Here is a 23,118-nt window from a genome sequence, read left to right on the forward strand (position 1 = left end):
ACAAGAAGTAGAAGCAATGATAGATTTCACATGACAAAACTGAATGCCAGTAGCTGCCTTGAAGAGCATACAAAAAAACTGCTGGTTATGAGCATCAGCTTTGCTTTGTTGATAGGATCCTGCCTGGAGCCAAACACTGCAGAAGGAGCCCCGGACCCTCACTGCTTCACAGCATTATCTTATGGGATATGGGGGGAAACATGTATGCTGTTTCTCTTGCTTCACCCCCTCACCCACCTTGTTTTGAACTGACTGCAGAGAGCTGCCTGGGAACAGGAGGGCCAATCTGGCATTCTCATGGGGACAAATCATGAACAGAGCATTACTTACAGTCAAATCCCCAGAAAAAGAGTGGAAAAATCACAGCAGGGGTCTGAATTGGTCCAATAGTGAACTCAGAAGGGCCTGGCAGGGCACGAGGCATCCCATGGGTGCTGCTGTTGGAGCAGGCAGCCCTGCTCCCAGCATTGGCTTTGGGTATGAGATCAGTGCAGGCTCTGTTGAGAGCAATCAGCTTCAAAGGAGAGTTGTGGAGAACCTTGCTGTGTGGCTACCTGTCACTGCCTTCAATAAAGGCAGTCCTTCAGAGATTCTTTGGTTCTCCTGAACTCTTTTCTTTTTTTAAGATTTAATGTTAGGCCTGTAAACCTCGGACAGGGGAGTCAGGAAGGGACTCGGGCTCAAGAGAAATCAGAGCTGCTGACTGCTTCCTTTCCTGCTGCCAGGAAAAGTGAACCTGAAAAGCAACCCAACATTGGAAAACATGTTTCCACTGTAATAATCTGAAGTTCTGAATTAAAAAAGGAACTTTTTTAATTAAAAAAGAAAAGAAAAAAGGCATTTTTTCTCTTCAATGGGAAAATCAATGTTCATTTGAATCCCCTTTGGAATTGCACTTTCTGCTGAGTGAGAACCAGAGATAGAAGCAATACAGGGGAAATAGCGATAGGTCTCGTGTACACCCGAAAATACACACACCCCGCCCCGCACGATGCGTTCCCCTCAGGGGCGGGGGCTTCGGGCACCGAGCCCCGCATCCCGACTCCTGCCCCGAGGGAGCACCGGAGCGAGCTCCCGGGGGTTAGGGGGAGGCTGGCTCCCGGCGGGGCGGGTTTGGCGGCACCGCCCCGCGCAGGGCTCCGGCGCTGCCCGCCCCGTCGGGGCCGCCCCCGCCGCTCCCCGGGCCGGGCCAGGCGGGCGGCGCGGAGAAGCGGAGCGGTGCGGCGAGGGAGCGACGCCGGGCTGGGGGGCGGCCGGCGCTGAGGGGCGGGCAGGGATCGGGGCGCTGCGTGCTCCCCTGCGTCTCCTCCGAGGTGAGTGGGGAGCGCGGAGCGGGGAGGCGGCCGGTGCTGGCGCCGGTGGCGGCTTCGCTCCCGCGGGCAGCGGGCGTACGGGGCTGCGCTGGGCTGACTGCTGCCCCCCCCGGCAGCGGCGGGCTGCGTCCCCCGGCTGTCCGTCTCCAGGGGGCGGTGGGCGCCTCCCCCGTTGCCTGCCGCTCCGTCTCCTGGGGTCTGTAGTGCGCGTGCCTCAGCCGGGGGACTGGGGTGCTTCACCTCCGCAACCCCCGGGGGTCGGTGGGATTCTTTCTCAGGGACCAGTGGGACTTTGTGACCCGTGGCCAGCAGGGTGCATCCCTCTGCGGTCAGTGGGTCACAGCCCCACAGGTGTCAGCAGGGTCGGTGCATCCCCCAGGGGTTCGTTTAGTTTTATCCCTGGTTGAGTGGGGTACATCCCCTGGTCTGAGGGGATACTGAGCTGGCTTTGCTGACCCCAATGCATCCACGTGGAGGGCAGGGGCTCTGACCCCATTGTATTGCTTTATGCTGTCTCCCTGTGGCGTGGATTAAATCCCACTGTGATCGTGTGTGTGAGCGCCTTGCAGCGCGCCAGGGTGCTGGGGATATGAGCAAGAGGGGTGCAGTCACATACTCTGCATGCTGCAGAGTAATAAAATCAGACAGCATGAAACATCTGGCTGATCTCTCCCCCGCTTCTCCACTATCCCCCCACTCAAATGATAATAAAGTAGTTCTCTATGCTGTGAAATACTCCTGTCCACATGAAGCAAGCTGTGATACATGCAGTACTGTAAGCCTGGAGCAGTTATGAATAAGATTTGTTAGAGGAAAGCATCAGGAGCTGACCTCGAGCTCTGAAGTTAATCGTGCTGCCCCTCCTTGGGTGGCAGAGGTCCACAGTTCAACCTGTCTGTAAGTCCCCGACCACTGTCCTTTACTGCAGAAAACTCCTGTGCTCCTTTGAAAGTGCCATTAAGCTGTAAATGAACTTCATACAGCCCAGCCCGTTAACCTCCGTGCTTCCCCTCGGTAGTCTTTTAATGAGCACTAACCTCCTTGATCATCCTTTGGCAGTGTGTCAGTCCCTGTGCTGGCTGGGAGGGAGAGTGAAGGGAAATCTCAGTGCCACCTCACCTCTGTCCCTTGGGAGCTGCAGGGATAAGATGGATCGTTTCACTGGGGCACCGTCCTGATGTCCCCAAATCAGCCTCTTGGTTTCACCCATCGCAGCTCAGGCATTTCACTTGCTGCTGGCAAAGGAGCAGCTGTGAGCAGATAGTAAAGCTTGGTCAAAGTTCCTTTACCTTCATTTTGAGGCAAGTGGCTGTGTGCTTAGCCACCCTCACTTTCACATCCAGAACGCACTCAGTTGCAAAGACTGTGCTAATTCCTCCAGAGAACTCACCAACTTTGCTGTTTGTAGGGTGGCTTCTACATCTCTCATGTGGTCCTTGCACTGGAAAAGTTGTCTGCTGGGCAGAGCTCACAGTGTGCAGACATGCAGCTTGCATCGTTATTGAGTTAATTTTCTCGACAACAAAATGCTAGAATGCAAATAGAATGTAAAACATGCCTTTGAAGTCTTCTTTTCTTTAAAATTATTCAATGCTTCGCCTAGAGGAAATCTATTTCTTCACTTTTAAAAACTCACCAACACTTTACAGAAGTAGGATGTGATTATTATTATTATTATTTTAATTAAAAAAGAAAAAGAACTAAGTCTCCCGATTTTCCTGATGTGAGGCCTTTTTTTGTGTTGCCTTTACCACATTATTGGGGGATCATTACTCTAAGCAATATGAGCAGATACTTGCACTGGAAAAGTTTTGCTGGAGGTGTGAAGAGCAGCAGCAACCTCTCCTTGTGGGTGTCTCCTGTGGGGTTGTTTGGCTGTGCTGGTGAAGCCCAACATCTGTGTTGCAAGAGCCATATTTCAGAGGATTTCAGAGTTGCACGTCTTCATGCTGCTGGTGTCTTGCAAGGTTCTTGGTAGCTTCATAGAATAAAGAGTGGCTCCAGGTGCAAGTCTGGCCATGTGCAGGTGTGCACGGTGTGTGATGGGACCTCAAGGTCCTGCCTTAGCTCATCGTCACAAATGTTGTGAAATGCTTGTTTCCATTTATTTTCAGTAGAAACAAGTTCCTACATCCTGCCTTTAAAATCCAAGTCATGACATCTGTGAAAAAAAATCTCGCTCTTGTTTTTGTCACTGTTTTAGCTATTAGACTTGTATATACCACACGCTGTGGCTCTTGACAGGTCAGTTGTCCTAAGTCAAAAGCTGTGGATTTTATCAATGGACATAGACAAAAAAGTCCTATAATGCAGACAGTCCTACATTTTTTTCTGAATGTTACTGCTAAACATGCATTGCTTTGCTGTGTTGTACACATTTTTGTACTGACAATTCTAACTGTTATTCTTGCCTTTGGTATAGGGCTTGTTCTTCTGCCAGGTTTCCTGCAGGTGCTAGTAGGTGCTCAACATAGCACTTACCCCAAACCCGCTCGAACCTCTTAGAAACTCCGTTAGACAAATGCAGAATTTAAAAAAAAAAATCAACAAAATTTGAACCAGGCAACATGAAGTCAGGAAATGCAGAGGCTGAGGCTCCAACAGCAATATTAACTTGGCTGCAATGCACATCCTGTGCACTCTTAATGGCATACGTCTCATAATGTATACAGGAATAAGCACGTAGGGTAATATATGCAGAGAGAGAGTAGAAAAGAGTGTTTTTCTGAGTCTGACCCACTTGTCCATGCATAAGCTGGCTGCTGTGGGCCTTGGGGGAGCCTGGCACTGCCTTGCACTGTGCTTCGCAGTGTGCTCCACACCAGATCAGATGTATCTGTGTGCTGACAGAGTGCAAGTAACTGCAACAAATAAGCAATTTGGGTTGTGTTTCTTTGGAAACAATGCCATTTAATGAGCTGCTTTGTTGCATGCACTCAGTATGTTGCACACTGCGGTCCACATTTTGTAATTCCTGGCCAGTGTGGCCTCGATGGACTTGTAATAAAGTGCCACGGCTTCATGTTGCTGAGCCTTCTCCTCCCAGTGCCTGTGCACTGCAGTAACAGCTCTTCTGACAAATTTTGACTGGATCGTGTACAAATGTGGTTACACAAATATTGTGCTTTAATACAGATCTGTGGCAGACTGGGCAACACTGCCCTGCATTGTGTAGTCTTCATTAAAAACTGTGGTACAAAGACATCTCACTAGGTTGATCCATTCAGCCTGGAGGTCGAGCAGTCTGTTCCAGCCCTTGCCCTGTCATAAGACATCGTGTCTCGTGCCACAGAGCCCAAGGTTTGCGTGCAGCGTGCCGGATGGGGCAGCCTGTGGTTGTTCAGCAGCCATCCCAGCAACGACAGAGGTGGCGTGGGTGAACACAATTAATTTGCGGTTACTCACCATTAAAAAAATAGTAATTATTTTCTGCTGTAAAAGGGCTCCTGGTCTATTATTGCTATGCTGATATTGCTGTCTCGCCATTGTAAATCTTTGAGAAGGAGACAGGAGCAGTTCTGTAATTCCACAAGGTGATGCTTCCCCTGTCACACCTGCTAATTGCTGCGGCTCCCTTCGGTGCAGCCTCCCAAATACATTGCTAGAACCTGGTGTAGCTGTGCCACTTGCACTGTAATTTCATTACTGTTTGCTGTGGCCAGCACTTGATTAATTTTCCCTGCAGTGTTACAGTTAGCAAAGGGGATTAATACCTGGGTGGCTTACTGTGTGTGCTTAATCTATATTCCTCTTGAAATGGAATTGTATTAAACTAATTTGGCAAAACTTTGAAATGGCATGAGGCTGCTTTTGGTAATTGATTTTTTTTTTTTTTTCCAAGTGAGTAACTGCACGTTATTAAAATGATGTTTTTTCACACAGCTGAAGTGGGTCACTCGAGACCTCACTGAGTTTTTGGCCGATTTTGCTTGGTGCTTTGGGTCACACTGTAGCTGATGGTCAGGTGTCCTCTGTCAGCTCCCAGAAGTGGGGTGGTGGCAGCCAGGATTCATACTGGAGGATCTTCCAAAGTGAAAAATGGGGGAAGTGTAGAAAAAAGAATCTGTAACCACATTAAAAATCTGTGAAACATCCTCCACTCTGCAAAAAACCCCTACAATTTGACAAAGTGGAGCCATCCTCCCCATCTCAGACAGGAGAAAAATCTATTCAGTCTTACTTTTTAATCATATTCAACACAAAAGACTTTTGCTGTGCTGTTTAAAATCCAGGCTCCTTTCAGCCTGTGCTCTGTCGGGATGTTTTCATCTGAAATGGACTGCTGCGGCAGTGCTAACCTTCCTTCCTGACACTTCAATCGTGCCTTCCACCGTGCAAAACTAGGGCATAAATGCATTAACGCTTGTCACTGGGAAGAAAATCCCATCCGTGATGGGGACCAGAAGAGAGTGATTCTCAGATCCATGATACAAATCGGTTCATTATTTATTTCAATCAAAGCCTATAGGTGCTGTTAAAATGAAAAATCAGAGCGCACTTTGCAGAATAAATGCGAACTGACACTGCACCAACCCCAAAGCCTCCCTGACCTACAAAATGAAGGAGAGCTTTGATGCTCACTTCACGCTTCCCAAAGTCTCAGACAAACAGGCTTTGCTGAGAAGATTGACAGAGTTAAAACAGATGCTGAACCTTCTCTGGCTGTAGTTGTCTTCCAGGGAAAAACATCCTGCTGTTGCCCCTCGGGTGTTCAACATCTGCACCAGAGCAGTCCAGATGCTTGCTCATCTGCAAATACTGTGGTTACACCTGCTAAGATATACCATCTTATCAGTACCATCGTCCCATAGAAGGCTGTCTTGGAAGTTCAGCAATGCTCTCGACAGTGCCCCAGGGTAGATGGGTAAAATGCAGCTTGTGCCCCGCTGGAGCAAGGTTCTCCTCACCTCCAGCTGTGTGCAGGTGTAACAGCTATATAAATCAGTCATCACTGTCTGACCACAGCTTCGGGTTGATGCACTGCTGCTTCTCTCTTCTCCAAGAGCAAAAGTGTTGCCTGGTAGCGTGGGGTAGATCTAGCTGTAATACTGAGTTATGAATTCTAGTCATTGGGATGGTCTTGAGGTGATCAGGGAGTGTGATCTGTTGCAGTGTTTTGGTGTTAGTGTAATGAGAAATCAAAAAAGGACTTCAAAACTGGGTTTTGAGAAAGTTTTTTATCCAAAGGTGTGCCAAAACCCAAAGTCTAAAGGCTCTGCTGACTTACTGCAAGCCTAATGCTCTGATGCAATGATGCAGCCTTAGCAACTCCTCAGTGTCTGCTGTGCTGGAAGAGGGTGAAAGGGACACATGGCAGCACCATGCTTGTTGTAGTACATGGCTTTAATCCAGCCAGCAGGAGCCCTGATAGTATCAGACCTTATTTGGAAACCAACGTCCTGTCTTGCCCATGCTGAAACGCCAATGTGAAGGATGTCAGATGACGAGTGGGAAAGAGGTATTAGGCACTAACCAGCTGCTTGATTTTAAAATATGAATTCTGGTCCTATGTTCTTTCTTAAATGATCAAGTATGAAGGATTTGGGGCTTCCATGAGTGAGTAGCTATCACATGGTCATCTGTATCCCAAATGTGCAGTTTTCAGCTCTCGAGCATCCATAGTTCTTTCTGCTGGGAACATGCTTGCCAAGTTTATCTGGCAGTACAGTCATGTAGGTGAGCTAACTTCAGGCCCAGCAGCAGAGATTATATTACCTTTCCTTCCATTATCTTTCCTCCCCTTCACTCTTCTAGGCTTTGCAGCAGACAAACAAAGCGTTTCATCCACACCACTGAGCAGCCTTCCTCCATACTCACTGCATTTGAATCTCCCACTTGTGATGAGGATGTATCTTTGCTGATATGATGGGGCTTGGGCTGCAGGATGAGATGTGGCACATCCTGCTCCATTAGCAATCCACCTTACCTCTTGCATGGAGTAACAGACTTTTTCTTCTTCTCCTCTGAATAAAGCTGTGTCCCATACACAATTTCTGTCCCTTAGCTCATTCGGAAGGAAATACATTAACAAGTGGGTGGCACAAATAGGTTATTCTAGTTGGTGTTCTGTTACTCCTGACAGTTGTGGGCCTGTGGTGAGCTGGGTGTAATGAGCTTTCCATGGCCCACAGCCTTTCCTTTCAGTCCATGCCAGCATGTTTGTCAAAGGATTTAAACCTCCATGAAGTTCATAGTAGTAAGGATGGTGATTGACAGCTCCTGGATAACCAGGATGGGAAGGGCCTGCTGGGTCATCTAGCCTTTTGCTTTGCTTTCAGTAGGATCCTTCCTAATTAAAGTATGACTGCTGATTGCAAGATGTCTTGTTTGGGTGGTTTAATGAATTACCACCCTCTCTGAGAAAGCAGAATTGTATTTACTGATGCGGCTGTAAATGTCTCAGCTGTGGGGTGATTATTTATTGCACTATTTTAATGCAAATATTTGTGGTTATTTACATTGATCATATGGGCAGCGCACATAAATTTTATTTTGTGGTGAATTTAGGCTTGTTTTTCTTCTTCCTGCTGTATTTGTGCTACTGTATGTGGTACAGCAGAAGCTGCTTGATGTGTAATTGCCTGTCACTCAAGAGCCACTTTACAGTCTAGAGATATATCAATGAAAATATTCTTTCTACTCCAATTAATTTTGATTCTCCAGAATGACTTACTCCTATTTGTCTGGAGTACGTTCTCTTAAATCATTTGATACTTCATAACTGAGTGGCATTCCCAAAGGGGTGGGTGGTATTGGGGCCTGCCCTGCTCAATATCTTTATGGAATACTCAGACAAGGGAATTGAGTGCACCTTTAGTAAGTTTGCAGATGACACCAAGCTGGGAGGAATTGTCAGTCTGCCAGAGGGTAGGAAGACCCTACCAAGGGATGTGGGCAGGCTGAATTGCTGGGCTGAGGCCAATGGGATGAATTTCAAGAAGACCAAGAGCCAGGTCCTGCACTTTGGCCACAACAGCCCCAGGCAATGCTACAGGCTTGGGGCACAGAGGCTGCAAAACTGTGGAAGAGGTGGAACTGGGAGTGTTTGTGAAACATTTAGATGTTGTACCAAGAGATGTGGTTTAGTGGGGAAATACTGGCGGTTGGATGGTTGGACAGCGTGACTTTGAGGTCTTCTTCAACCTCAGTGATTCTGTGATTCTACAGTAAAAGGTATTCTAAATGAAAGGTAGTGATAACTGTAGTAAAGAGCCATAGAGCAAACCATGGTGCTCTTGGTGTGGATGCAGCTTGAATGCTGCAGTCTGAGAGGTGTGAAATCTCCAGTTGTGTTCTGAGAGGAAGGTACACTGCCTGAAGACCTCTTGTAATGCACGTCTTGGAATGTGAGGTAATTGAAGGTTTGCATATCACAACTGCAGTTTTGCCAGATGATCTATTTCTTGAAGTTTGCTCATTAGTCTTAAACTCTGTACTTCCTGTGTGCTTCTTTTGTGGCAAGTATCAGAAATGATGGGTCAGCCTGAGAAATTTAGGACCGATTTTTCTTCTTTGGAGTGCTTGTCTGATACAGTAGTGGCTTTTCTCTGTACAGGGACTTTGGAAAAATGAAATCTGCTTCTTTCTTTGAAATAGCTGGCTTTGTGATTAATGATTTTGTCTGCAGCCTTTTAATACCTCCTGTAGATGGGATGGTAGCTCAGAGAAAATCACTGTGTTGGAATGCAGAGAGCATTATGGGTTGGGAGATACGACGTGATGTCTGTGAACGTCCTCCCTCCATGTTCAGTGGGAATAGTCTTACTTTAGGATTAGGGATGCCTTGAAATCTGATGGGCCTTGGATTAAGTGTTGATTCTTCTGTGTACTTAATGCACACTGATTAAAACTATTAGTTTGGATTCTAAAGCACAGAAAGAAGCACAGAAAAAAGTTAGGAGACTTTTTGAACTTTAAGTATTATTTGATAGTCAAGATGGTGGACTCTATTTTAGGTCCTGGAAATGATACCGCTGTGTGCTCCTACTCACAGGTTGGTGCCTGAATTCATTGACTTCTGTTACGTGAGGAAGGAAAGGATTCTAACTTGCACTAAGACTTACTGTAAGCTGCTAAGGCCAGTTACATTACTATTCTTTTAACTGTTAGTTGAAACATTCATTTGAAGAACGCTGGAAGCACAACAGAAATGACTCTTTCAAACTGAACTTAAGTTCTTCTATGGAAGACTGGACTTGGAAACGTCTGGTTTCACTTTGGTCTTTGATTGTCTGAGCCCATCTGGCAGCACAGATCAGGGAAGCAGCTGGTTTGTTGAGTTGGTGCTGTGGGAACCGACGCTTGTGTAGCTTGTGTCAAGTGTCCACATCCCTTATTTATGGAAGAAATGACCCACTGGGGCCTATTTCTGCTAATGCCAGAGCAAACCTGGCACAGGGAGACTGTGGCTGTTACAGCCTTCTTTTTTCTTTCAGTTCTCTTCTGTTTATTTTGTTAAGCTGCTGGCATTGCAGGGATGGTTTACTCTTCTTCTGCCACAGATGGAAACTTTCTGTTTGCTGGGAGGTACAGAGGTACAGCTGCAACCTGTATTTGGCAGTTTAATCGAGGGGCAAATTGCAATTCCAGTTGAAATGAGGTGCTGATTTTCTTAAATAAGAACTTCTTCAAATGGAATCAGGCTAAAAACCAAGAGTCTTTACAGAAGAGCTTCCAGTCAATACTTGGCATGGTGACGTGCACAAGTTGCCAGCATCTGGGAGAGGTGACCTTTCACAACGATGTCCTTGTCTCTTTCCCAGCGCTGGCCAGGAAGAGCAGATTCTCAGTTCCCTTAACTCTGTCCAAATTTCTGAAGCAAAGTTGAGAAAAGTGGTCAGGCTTGTGTTGAGACAAAGTAAATGTAGAATTCCTAAGACCTGTTTGTTTGTTTGAGGGGTTGGATAGGGATAGACTGATTGGATATATCAGGAAAGGTTTATGAAAACATTTGATCCTGTAGACAACTGCTTTTTCCAGATTCTGGCATGCTTTCTTTGGGTTTCCTGGTGAGCCAGTGATAAGCTACCGCTCAGCTGGGGCAACCACCTGAAGTGATGCCCTGACTGATTGTGTGCTCTACAGTGATGGGCATGGAAAAGAGCCTTCTCCCTGTGCTACAGGAGGGAGGCAGTCCTCTTGTTACATAGCACTGTGTATTGCAGGAGCCCAAATGCTACCCAAAGCATGAATGAGAAGGTGGTCTCATGAGCTCTACCTGCCTCTTGGTTTTCCTCATCACTTTGGTGTTTGTAATTCTCCCCCTCACTCCTCTTAATCTCCTGTTGCTACAGAGAAAAGCACAACAGGCAGGACACACCAATTACGTGCTTGTGAAACAATGAAAGTTTATGGTATAGGAAATATACCAAAGCTGACAAAACACGAAAAGGAAAGGGAAAGGATGACTCTGGGAAAAAAAAAAAAAAGGTTTTTTTTTTTTTCTTACATTGTCTGTGTTATTAGCTGATGGAAAATTAGTTCAGACAAAGCTGTGAGTTTTGTTTGTCCCTATAAAAACACTGTAATTTTGAGGGCAGAAAGCTTCTCTTTGAGTATTATGACCAATCTCATTTCACACTTAGCTATATTCATCTCAGTTAAATGCAATGGACAAAATCTACATGAAACAACTGCTTAAAATTATAAATAGCTTGCATAAACATGAATTATTAAAGTCACAAAAGCTCCTGGAAACCAGCAGAAATGAGTGCACAGTTGCATTTCTTTTTCAAAACATGCATTAATTAGTAAGGGGCTTAGTGCCCAGCTTGTTTCTCCCCCTGCTGCCCCCTTCAGATTTTGATTTCATCAAGCTGAGAGGGAAATTGTCACTTCTCTTTGTCCCAAAGCACAGGCTGCAACCTACACAAGTCTATCATTCACAGTTCTGATATCCTAAAGTATTTGTTCAGGTTCTGTTGGTGTCACAGCAACACACCCTTTGAAATGGCCATGTTTTTATGTAGTGCCTGCCTAACCAGACTGTATGCATGCTTGCTGGAGTAGAAGGATGAAATAAATTTGTCAGGAGCTGGAGAGTAACACTGTCACTGAGAGGGCAAGGTGCTCGCAGGAACAGAGTGGAAGAGGAGATGATCTTCATCATGTGATGATACCTAGAGATCCTGTCCTCCCTCTGCTGTTGCCTCAAGATGTGATAGTCTCCTGTTGGTCCGCTGCAGATGATGTGGGCATTGGCACCAGTTGGTGGACTTGGTGGGCACTGGCGTGGGAGCTGTGGGAGCGTTTGGAGGAAGCTCCTCTCAAGTCCATTCCTGGCACAGGAAAATATGGGGGCTTGATTAGGAAATGGCAGGCAGGTAGGCTGCTGAGATTGAGATTCCTTTCCTAACACCCAGCCTGCGAAGGTAGGCAGGAAGAAACAACCCAGATGAGAGCTGGAGGTTGTGCTTGGGGTAGAGTGTGTATACAGAGGTAGCCATAAAATGTCAACAATGTTAAGAGGCAGGAAACATACTGGTTTATAAGGAGTTGGCCGGAGTCTTGGGATCCTGGAGATAGCGGACCACTTGAGAGTCTCTTACATGGTTTGTGCACTATGTAGAGCCTCAGACACCTTGCTGTGTTTGTGTAGGGCAGCATGGAGAAATGGGGATGAAGGTGGGTGGTCTGTAGCTCTCCTGTCTGGGCTGCTGGCACCTGCAACTCAGGCATCCAGTGTCTGGAATGCTGAGCTCCAGAAGAGCAAGATCAGTATTTCTTGCACTTGATGGGTTTTAGTGATTCCACTTCTGCTTCGTGCTCTAATATGAAATATAACGCAAATGTCAAGACATCAAATGTGGTCTTTTAAAAATCTTCTTGGGTACTGCACCTGCTCTTTATCTGCAAGGAATCTAATTTCTGCAGCCACTAGAGAAACAGTTCAAGGACAGACAAATGTTAAACCATTATTCAAATGCTTCTGGTTTGGAGCTGATACCTAGCTTTGACTTGATGAAGGGCAGTGAGTTTCTTTGGAGAGAGAGCCTGACCTCATGGTGCTGCAAGATAGTGCATGAGGGCCATGGCACAAACATTGACCCTCCAGGATAGCGATTTTGGGGGCGGCCTTGTTAAAGAACATGAGGAAATATTTATCTCGTGCTTTATTCCAGTGCAGTTTCTTAAAATAACTGTCCTGGGCTGCTTTTGATATATAATAAAAAAAAAAGCCTCTAATCAACAAAAGGGCTTCAAAACAAGCAGAGACTTGACATATTTGCTAAGATGCATGGTAGCAGTGCATTAATTTTAAGGCATGCGTGCTTTTTAGTTTTTTTTTTTTTTCTTTAATGAAATGAGGACACTAATTAAAATTAATCCGTTTATGAATCTTTCTGCATCTAATTTAAAGCGTAAATAAAACATTTGCCTTGTCTGTCTCTTTTCTCATCATGAGACAATACAAACCTTGTAATCTTTAACTCTTTAAGGTAATATGTAGAGAGAGCTGTCTTAAACGATTTACTGGAAGATAAAAAACCTAACTGCGCAGCAGAGATGGCTTTTAAAGTGTGGGGAGGATGGCAGCAGGAATGTTGGGGGTGCTGCAGAATGGTTTTTATTCCTTGCCTTTGGGAGCAAAACTTTAATGTATTTTGTAAGGCAAATTATCACTCTGTTAGTAGTGTGTGTGAAGGAAGGGAGTCAACAGCCTGCTTGGTTTTTGAGGGCTTGAAGCAGAGAGCAGGGAGGCACTGGGGTGAGGAAGGGCTTGGTTGGCACCTCCCAGACTCAAGAAGGGCTGAGGGATACCAGAGGTAGCAGAGATTAGAGAAGATCACTCTGTAAAGGTGCCATATTCATTAACACTGCGATTAAAAAAAAAAAAAAAAAAAAAGGCTTATGGCAAAGAAACTCTTTGAAGTTTTAGCTGTGTGACACTTGAGACTGCCGTGTTGTCGATGCTGAAGATACTATTCTGTGCCTTGGTTAAAAAGGAAGCTAAACATGACCTTGGGTCTGTGATTGTTGGTGCCTCCTTAATGTATGTTAATTAGTAAAGACTGAGAAAAGTAGTACAGCTGCTGAGGGAACTATATATTCCTTTTTTTTTTTTAATGTGTTCCACATATTATCAGTTGTGCCTAAAGATCTTTCATGCAGTTATGGACATGTGGATATTGCCAATGTGTGTGCCGTCACGTACCGTACTGAAGCGCTTGCATATATGATAATGGCAAAGCTATTAGATAAACTATCTCTAAATTATATTTTAAGTGGTATCACGAAAGCTGCATGTTTCTGTTCCTTCTTAGGCCAAACAAAAAGAGGGAGATAGCACGGTGAAGGTCTGTTGTGTGTGATGATGCTCCCCTCTGCTCCCAGATGCAGATTTTTGGCAAGAAAAGAATTGTGTGTCTCTGCTTCTTGTCACTCCCATTTCTGGGATGTCTTGCATCCTTCGCTATCCTCTCTCAGTTTCCTGCTGTTTGATGTTGATGTCTGTTCTGTATAAACCTTCCAGCCTGAAATTCATCCAGTGCTGTGCTGACTCCAACATCGTGGCCGGTGACCTCTGGGCCAGGACTGAAGCTCAGCAGCTGCAGTCAGAGAGAAAAAAAATGTAGGAGGAGGGAAAGTCCCAAAAGTAAAATCTGCAGACATAAACTGTCCTTGCTCAGAAAGGAGTGGCCTGCTATGGCTCTGGTCTGCACGCAAGTGGGCAGAAAGTTTTTTCTTAGAGAATTAGCAGATGAAGAGTTTAGATGGAGTTGTCTCCAACAGTGTTTGTACTCCAGATGTTGGTCCATGGTGACGAGGTCCACTGTTCACCTTTCCCAGAGCTGTGGCTGCCAGGCAGGGACTTTCAGCCCCTCATACCCAAGGCTAACTAACGTTATTTGGTTATTGACAGCAGGTTTGCAGCTCCCAAGTGGGGTTCCTGGAACCTACTGGTTTGAGCTGTGCTTCTGGCTGTCTCCACTGGGGAAGCAGAATGAGATGAATGTTATGACTGCTGGAGTTAACACACTGGCCTTTGCTTAGGATCTTTGTCTGCTTGCAGCGATGTGGGGGGAGCAGCAGGAGGACACAGCTGGGGCTCACCCATCCCGATGAAAGGATTTATTATTGCAGAAAGCAACTTCAGCATGAGGCTGTGTTTGTCCTGTGCATTCGTTCCTAGGCTCTGAAGTGCTCTGCAAAGTGACTTCTTTGCTTCCAGCTATGAATTTGCTGGTAGCTGTACAACCCACCACACAGATGCTAATGCACAGATTATCCTCACAGCCAACAGCTTTAAATAATCAAACAGAGATGATTTTACCTCTGTGACCCAACAAATAAAAAGCAAAGTCAGGAAAATCCTCTCACCCCTGCAATCCTACCTAGATTTTCAAGGGCAGGGTAAGAGGTTTCACCAGCGACAGCAGCAAGGTCACCAAGGTCGTTCTGTCTGGGTTGATGGTGAGATACAGTCGTGAGGTGCTGGCAGGAGATGGGGCTGTGCTGTAACCTGATGAGACCATCTCTTTGCTGCTGCTGAAGACATTAAATGAGAGGAGCGTAAGCTGGAAGTTGTGTATGCAGCCCGATTTTCACAGGAAAAATTGTGGCTTGGACAGTCTTTCATTAATGACTTCAGCCCTTAACTCCAGTGCTCCTGGAGAACAGGAGTTTCTTACAGCAATCAAGAAAGCACAACTCAGTATTACGTATCTCAGCTTTGCGCCTGTGGCTTCCTCTGTGCTGACTGATCTCTGTAAACATTGGGAAAGAAGAATATTCTAGTCCAAAAGCCCTATCAGAAAACATACTCTGCTTGAAAAGTCTCTTTCTTTTTGCTTTTATTTCCCAGGTCAGCCGATTGTGACTGTTTTGTTCAAAATGAAGTCTTGGCTTTTTGTGTCAGTAAATCCTAGGTGCTCCTAACTTCTCTTTCATTCTTCCTGCTCTTTTCCCTTTTGTTCTACTAAGCTCATTTCCTTATTCCCACTATTAAGGCTACTTAGCATGTTGTCATTGGGAAGCAGCGCGCATTTCTCCATGGAAAGAAGCTGCTTAATGTTTCATGTATTACAGTGAATAATTAAATAAAGAAAAATATAGAAGCCCACAGAGCTCGCTAGTAGCTGAAAGGAAGAAAGCATTTGTAGTCTGCTGGGGAAAAGTGACACTCCTGGCCTGGTGTCTTAAACCACAAGGGTAAAGTTTAAAAATGAATACGTCTGGCATGACATTCAGAAATCTGGATTTTTCAACTTTCCATGCATTTATAGCATTAATCTTTAATTGTCATATTCTTGAGCTACTGGATGCCAGAATGGAGCTGAAATTTATGGGGCTGAGGGAAAGCAGGGTGGGAAGTGAAATGACGTGGCCCCAAGGACCGTGACCCCGCGAGCTGCCAGGGATAGAAATGCTGTCAGCACTCTGGCAAGCATGTGGCACTGTTGGTCTTCATGTAGAATGTCTAAATAAGGGGTTTTCTTGGCCTCTAGAGTTCTTTGCACCCTTTCCCGTCTGCTACAGCCATTCCTCCTCTTCTCTTGATTTTACAGCAGCTCTTATTCTGATGCATGTAACAGACAGCTCTTAGGTGCGGTGGAGATGGGATGAAAACTGGGGAGATGACATTTCTGTGCTGGGGCTGGGAGAGGGGCAGTTCCTTCCAAAAGGATCTGCATTGGCCCTACATTTTTAATTTTATCTTTAACTGACCCCAAACTGAGCTGTAATTTTGCAGTGACCTTTGCTGTTTTACAGAATGAGATCAGACGCCTGCCGTCCTCTGGCAGAGGAAGCAGTATACTAACAGTAACTCAGGGCCATATTATGATTGAGGATGTGTGTTGTGCATTTTTCCCCCTCTCATCTAGTTTTTCTTTTTGCTGCTCATATCGTTTCACACTGATAACATGCTAAAGCAGAATTTGCTGAGACCAGAGACAGATGAAACTTGTGCAGCAGCTCCCTGTGCCACCTCATATCCCTTTGAATTTGCTCAGTATTGGTCCCATGAGCAGGGGTGGGAGCCTTTGTGTTCATTTTCTGTTCTCGTCCACTGAGGTGTGTTGGCTGATTAATGTAATTTCTGTCTGCATCTTTCCATTGCTTTTTACATTCTCCTCTTCATGTGTGATCTGCTGCTCTGCTTGTTGCAGGGATGCAGAGGGCAGGATGATGGTGATGCCCTGCACCACTGTGAGAATTATTTGTGTGTGTGATATACACCAGAGCAACTACTCTAATTATCAGAGGACATCCCATAGCCCAACAGCTTTCATGTGCCTCACTGCTCTGCCTGTTACTCCAGCCTGTCTTCTGCTTGGTCCAGTCCAACTTGTAGCAGACCAGGGTGAGCGTGAGGGAGCTGTTGCCACATCCTGGTGAGCATCTGAAATGAGGAGAGAGGGTACTGCTTGGTTCCAAAAAGACTGTCACAAATTCTTGCCAAGGGCCGGGCTCCATCAAGGCTGTTAACACTTCTGTTGGCTTATCTGTGCACTGCTGAAATAGTTTATATCGTGGTCAGCAACTCTTGACAAAACTGACAGAATTTGCACTAAGTGGCTTATACCACAAGGCAAGTACAGAAAAAGTGAGTAAACTTCAAGAGGAAATGTGGATTTTAATTATAGCACCTCATCTGTGGTAGCTAGCTGTCTTTAAGGGAATGTGCAAATAAAGTGGTGGCTCACCGTTCTGTGGTCAGGTGTATGATGGAAAGGAGAAAGGTGTTTTATACGCTCTCCTTATATGGATGGGTTATACTTTTCATTTAGACTTGTTTCCAAAAGATACTTAACCGCACATCTAATTTGAATCACATGAATAATACTGCTAAAATCAGTGGCACTCTTCCTGCAGCTCATTTAAGACGCGTGGTTGCAGCATGACCCAATTCCCATTGAAATAGGTGGAAGAATTTCCCGTTATTCTGATAAACCCAGGTCAGGTCCTAAATCTATTTAACCCTGCATTGTTGTGTCCTTACCTTGGTACCACACTGTGAGGGTGGTACAGATGTGGGCACACCGCACCAAGCAAAGTGCTTTCTGCAGGGTGTTCCGAACGAGGAGCTCTCTTGGGCCCCAGATGCTCTGCAGTTTCTATTCTGATGCTGCTTGCTGCTACTGCGTGATTACTTCCCTGCCTCAAACTCTCTTGCTCTTAATGAGGAGCAACTACATTTTCTCTGTGCATCGCAAAGCATCTTCTAGAAGACACAGCGACAGTTCACAAGTGCTGGTGGGCAAGGAGTTAATTAGTTATGGGCCTGCAGGTCACTTGTGGTGAACCTTGGACTGGGAGACTTCAGGTTGGTGCTGGACACACCAGTGACAGGTAAGAGGAATCCCTGGGACCTGTGCTGCTGATCAGAGGGCAGCACTGCTGGCTCCAGCCAGCAGACCTGGAAATCCGGTAACCTTGCTTTTACGGACTGAGAGTTAAGCCCTTCTCACTGAGATGTGAAGCTAGCCTGCCAAATCACCCATAATAAGCTTTAAAGAACTGGGAATAAAAACATGCGTGTCTCTATTTCTTCTGCAGCAACTCTGTAGCTGGAGGCTCTTGCATTTCTGTGGCGTTGAGCAGGGAGAGCCCCCACCGGACACCTGGCACACTCGGCAGTGCTCCGGGATGGGCTTTTGTTTGTTTGTCGCCGGGATTAAAAGGATTAAGGATTTAACCTTTGTACAGCCTTTCAAATAATCGCATGCTTATATTCCTACTGCATGTCAGGGAAATATTCTTTTTTCCCCCTTATGGTTTTCATGATATAACTAAAGATCTGAGAAGGGGTAGGCTTATGCAAAGTGAGGTCTTGGGCTCCAAAGCCCCTGGCTATGGCAGTGGCTTTTTAAAACACGTCTCAGAAACATGCAGTTTGCATTGTAGTCTTTGAGTGAGTGGCAGTGGCTCTTTTTTTTTCTTTTTTTTTTTTCTCCTTTTCTTTTGGGATTATTCCAACAGTGCCTGAAGTTTTTAGAAGCATCCAAGTGATTTCACAAGTTCCCTGTCATTTGTGGAAAAAAAAAATAGAAAAGACTGAAATCTTACTGGATTTTAAAAGGGATCCAAGGTCTGTCTTTAGCTGGAACATTTTATCTCATCTGTGTGTGTGTTCCCCATGCGATTAAGGGAGGACCCAAGGCCACCTCTGGGAGCAGTGTTCCCACCTGCAGGGATGCCATCTGCAAGCATGGCTGGGGGTTACTGTCCTTGGCATTTGGGCCAGTGCAATGCAATGCAATGCCTGTGTGGTTTTGGGATGTCCAAGAGACAGCTGTGTGGGCAGGAGGGTGCACATGGCCCACGGTTAAAAATCTTTTCCTTGGAGCATCTTCCTCAGAGGCAGCACTAAGACAGGATTTTGGGGACGGGATTTCTTGTGGCTGCGTGTGGAAAAGGCTCCACACAGGCAGTTCACTTCCTGATGGGGAAAGATGACTTCTTCTGTTAGCCAGTGTGGATGGAAGCACTGAGGGGGTACATTTCTTTGGATACTATTTTTCTACAGCTGGCAGAGCTGTAAAATTCAAGTATATGCAACTGTTGGCACTGGGATCTGCTAACAGTTGGTAAAATACATCTATATCTATATCTTTGTCTCCTTTTCGACTCGTTCTGTTTACAATTGACTGAATTCAACCGAGATGGTATGACTTTATCATCTGGATTAGATAAAAGCTTTACCATCTGGACTGTCATCACATTCAGTAACTGTTACCCCTCATCAAACTGTAGCTGAACAGTTCTTTTCTAGCTGCAATGGTATAAATAGCAATTTTGAACCTTTAATTCATAGAAAACCTAAGGATCTACATATCTATAGCCAAGGCTGGGAAGCAGCCAGGCTTAGCACCTGAGTGGCAGATTATTTTCTTCCAGCAGTAGCACGTGCAGTGTCAGGCTCTAAAGAAGGTTGTTACCATCAGGGACTTTCCTCCAGAAAACAGATTTTTAACAAACTGTCTGATTATTGCATAAAAACGTACTTTAAAGAGAATACTTAAAGAGATGTGACAACAGGAGCATTTACTTATCCACTCAACCCTGGAACTGGTAAGTCACACAGTTTACAATTTTTGAAGATTTTGGCATGGAAGAAATCTTCCCTATCGTCCTAAACTTAGAAGACATGAGCTCGCTTATGTCTCCTGTGCACTGAAGGGAACACAGACTGAGCTTGAGTAATGTATGTTAAATTTGCCAACAGATCTCTGCTGCAATAAATACATCTTGCAACACAATACTGAAATCTGTGGATTGCAAGCCTGTGCTTTCTGGAGTATAATATACTTCATCCACGCCACCAAATGTGCCTATGGAAATTGTAAATGAAATTAAACCACTCTGTATAAGGGTGAACTTGCACAGATGGTTGATTTAGAGTACAAGCACCTTGTTCTGAGTCTCAACTGGACATTTGTCTTAAGCAGTTCACAGCAAACCAGGCACATTGGACTGGATGCTAGGCTATGTAGTGAGGATGACCTTGAAGAAATAGATGGAAATACAGTTACAAGTTAGAAACTTTAATTTTGGAAACCCTTTGTCATGTTTCTCAGAGCTTTGCTTGACCTAGAACCAGTAGATGAAGGCAGTAAAATAGCTGTAAAGGCAATCAAAGTGAATTAATTAAAAAAGCCTAAGTGAATATTAATAGGAACTGCTATATTCAACAGCATACAAGCGTGTCTGGCATTTATAGATGAACTGTGCTGTTTGTTACTTATTACATTAAAGAAGATTCCTGAACCAACATATCAAAATGTCAAACCAACATAGCATTTTTCTTTGATGTTCTTTTTTGTTAAAATGAATTATTGATAGCCTTTCTCATGGCTGGCAGGAGAGATTTCTGATTTTTATTTGCTTATTAGATCAGATTTCCTATTCCTTATGTAGGCAGTGCTCTTTACAACAATATCTAGATGGGATATGTATAATTAGGAAGCTGGGATTCTTTTCTGTGGGGAATGTTATCCCCACCCATCCCTTGTTGATGTTATTTCTTAAGCTGATGTTTTCATAAGCAAATCTATAGCCAACATGGAGCCAGAGGTCAGGACAAGGGTGTGACAGCGTTGTGTGGGTCCACAGACCACACCGGTGGATCTGCAGATCTGATGGTGTGATCTGAGCTGGTTGACATGGCATCTATGGAGAAAAATCTGCTCTGCTTCCAGGGATGTTACTAGGGAAGATGTTCTGTCAAAATGAGCTCTGATTTGTGGCAGGATTCAGGACCAAGTATGCATAGTTCTTATTTTTTATGAGACACTGGCAAGTTCTCTATTTGCCACTCTCACCTGCTTCTGAAAGACAGCAATCTTTTGGTCCCCACAAAAGCTCTCAGCTGTTGCAGGCTGTGCAGTACCTTTGCATGTCTTTAGTGGCCCTTGTCAAGGCTCACAGTGTGAGAAAACTCTTCCACTTTTCTAGCGTAATTCCAACTATAACAGTGTCAACTGGGAGCTTTGTGTGGGCCCACCTCACTCTGGAGCTTTGCAAACCCAAGTCCATCTGCTGTGTTCCACCAACAGATGCAGAAGTGGTTTTGGCTTGTTTTACCTCAAGGTCAAAAGTCTCAGTTGGAGAAATAGGGGGGAAAAAAAAGTTTCCTTCTCACGGTCTGCTGTTTGTCCTGCTTAGCGCTCACTGTTTCTAATTGCTTCCATAAGATGTGGCATGAGCTGGGAGCATTAGCTTTTGGAGGCACCTCCATAACCTCTGGGTTTGTTCAGGCACTGGGGAAGAAGTTGTGAGAGCTGACTGCGGGGCTTGGGAAGAGTTTTAAATTTGCATGGAGTAAAATTGTCTCACTTGATTTTAGTCAGAACGCAGTGACTGGAGGAGATGGCCTTTGACAGACTGCCGTGGGGAGCTGGAGGGACGCCTGTATAGTCTCCTACTCTCTCCAGCTCCACATGTATCCCTGGAACTGCATTTCAGGACAGATTTGGGGAGCACTGTTCGCTTTCTGCAGTTTTGGAAGGTGAGACTAGCAGTTTTTGGCTTATTGGGCCTTTCCCTGCCTCCCAGCGCGCTCACGCTAAGCCCTTGTGTCCTTTCCCCTTCCTGGTGACCCATGTTGTGCTCCTTATGGTTCCACGTGACTGTCTCTATGCAGCCCTCTGAAAAGTTTAGTAAGTGATCTACTACTAACAAGTAAGTGCTGCTTGGTGCTGACTCTGCCACAGAATTCTCCAGAAGTCTGAAATGTAAGGCAGTGTGGTTTTGTTCATTTTGTAAGTGTTTGGTGATTTCCTTCCTGGTCAGAAGATCCCTGGTGCAGGGACACTTGAGACCCACGTTTGGAGATGCTTCTAGTAGGGCATTCCCTATCAGTTGGCCTTTGGGAGCTTTTAGTACAAATCACTTTTATTTCCTTCAGTGTCAATTAAACCAAGAACAATAATTTTGTTTAACATCTGGGTTTATTTTCACCTGGGTGAATCTTCCTACGCAGATGTGCTTTGGAGTGTCAGAGGCCACTGTGTCTGCACAAAATTGCTCTGTGCTGCAGCAACAAACCAGCCTTGAACAGCCCCTCAGCCCACTGGTGCAGGAGATGGCATCTTGTGTTTCGTGGCTGAACTAATGGTGTTTGTATAGTAAGTTCAGCCATGGCAGGGGGAGGTCACCCAGACTCCTTGAAGCCCAGTGCTGGTATGCGAGGTCTCAACCTTCTCATGTGTCTGCTTGGGGTGTTTGTATGACCCCAGTGCAGGGAAGTGGTGTTCAGGTCCCATTCCTCCTTCTCCCAAGCTATTTTAGCTGCAACCATTCAATTCTATAGAGAAGGAAGGGAGATACAGATTAAATATTAGGCGGAAATTTTTCACTCAGACAGTGGTAAGGCACTGGAATTGGTTGCAAAGAATAACTGTATGTGCCCCATTCCTGGAAATGCTCAAGGCTGGGTCGTATGGGGCCATAGGCAGCCTGAGCTGGTGGGGGCAACCAGCCCACGGCAAGAGAGATTGGAATAAGCCATCACAACCTAAGCAATTCTATGATTCTACAATTCTGTGATTCTATGAAAGGCATGGGACAGTGGATCTGAGGATTATCTGCCTGCTGGCTGGCAGGCAGTTTGCTCTGACTTGAGAGTACTTCCCACAGATGTGTTTTGCTCGTCCACCCCTGCATAAGGACAGTTACATGCAGGTTTTGTCCTGCAGGAGATGCCATCCCTGTATGTGAAGCAGAAATTGGTTCAATATTTCTTCTACTGATAGGACTTTTTTTTTTTTTTAATTAATTTCTCATGTTGTTTATTCCTTTTCTCCTTGTACGTCTTTTACTGTTAACCCTAAACCTCTTTTTCCTCTGAATACCGTTGCTTGCTTCCTCAGCTGACTTTCAAATTTGCTGAAGAAAACAAGTAGCTTCTAAAAATCAGTACGAATTGTATCTATTGGTAGTAGATCATTGGGAGAACGTTAAAAACTTACTAAAAGTCAGTTCTTCCTGCCCCTGAGGAACAAGTGTATGTTTCTCCATCGCTGTTCAAAAGCCGCCTTATGCTGACATTGGGCAGTTATTTCTGAATTGTCATGCTCCTTTGGGTTAGGCACAGATACTGGAAACCATCATGTTGCTGTGTTTGTGGGTTTGTCGGTGGTCTGTGCATGTTTTTTGGATGCTGGTCTGAGAGTTCATGCTTGCATGTGGTGCTAATGCTGAATGATGGAGGCTAGATGTAACCAGCAGGGCACAGCTCATGGTACTGGGGTTCCTTGCTGTGTTTCTGCAGCAAGAACAAAACAATGGGAACAGAGCTCAGTGTCTATGTCATTAACATAGTGGTTTAATTTTTAATAATTTCTCCAAGAACTGACTGTAG

The 23,118-nt window shown here is 45.2% G+C and overlaps 1 protein-coding gene across 3 annotated transcripts in view; it reads left to right on the forward strand.

The window, feature by feature from the left end:
• Positions 1–1,187: 1,187 nt before the first annotated feature.
• PDZD2 (PDZ domain containing 2) overlaps positions 1,188–23,118 on the forward strand; it is a 195,101-nt gene continuing 173,170 nt past the window's right edge. For all 3 annotated transcript variants that reach the window (XM_090130547.1, XM_031609884.2, XM_090130549.1), the window contains exon 1: positions 1,188–1,313. The gene's annotated coding sequence lies outside the window, so the exon portion shown is untranslated. The remainder of the gene's footprint in view (positions 1,314–23,118) is intronic.

This window comes from Phasianus colchicus, chromosome Z (assembly GCF_987193195.1).
Source record: "Phasianus colchicus chromosome Z, bPhaCol1.hap1.1, whole genome shotgun sequence".
In the NCBI taxonomy this organism is placed as follows: Eukaryota; Metazoa; Chordata; class Aves; order Galliformes; family Phasianidae; genus Phasianus; species Phasianus colchicus.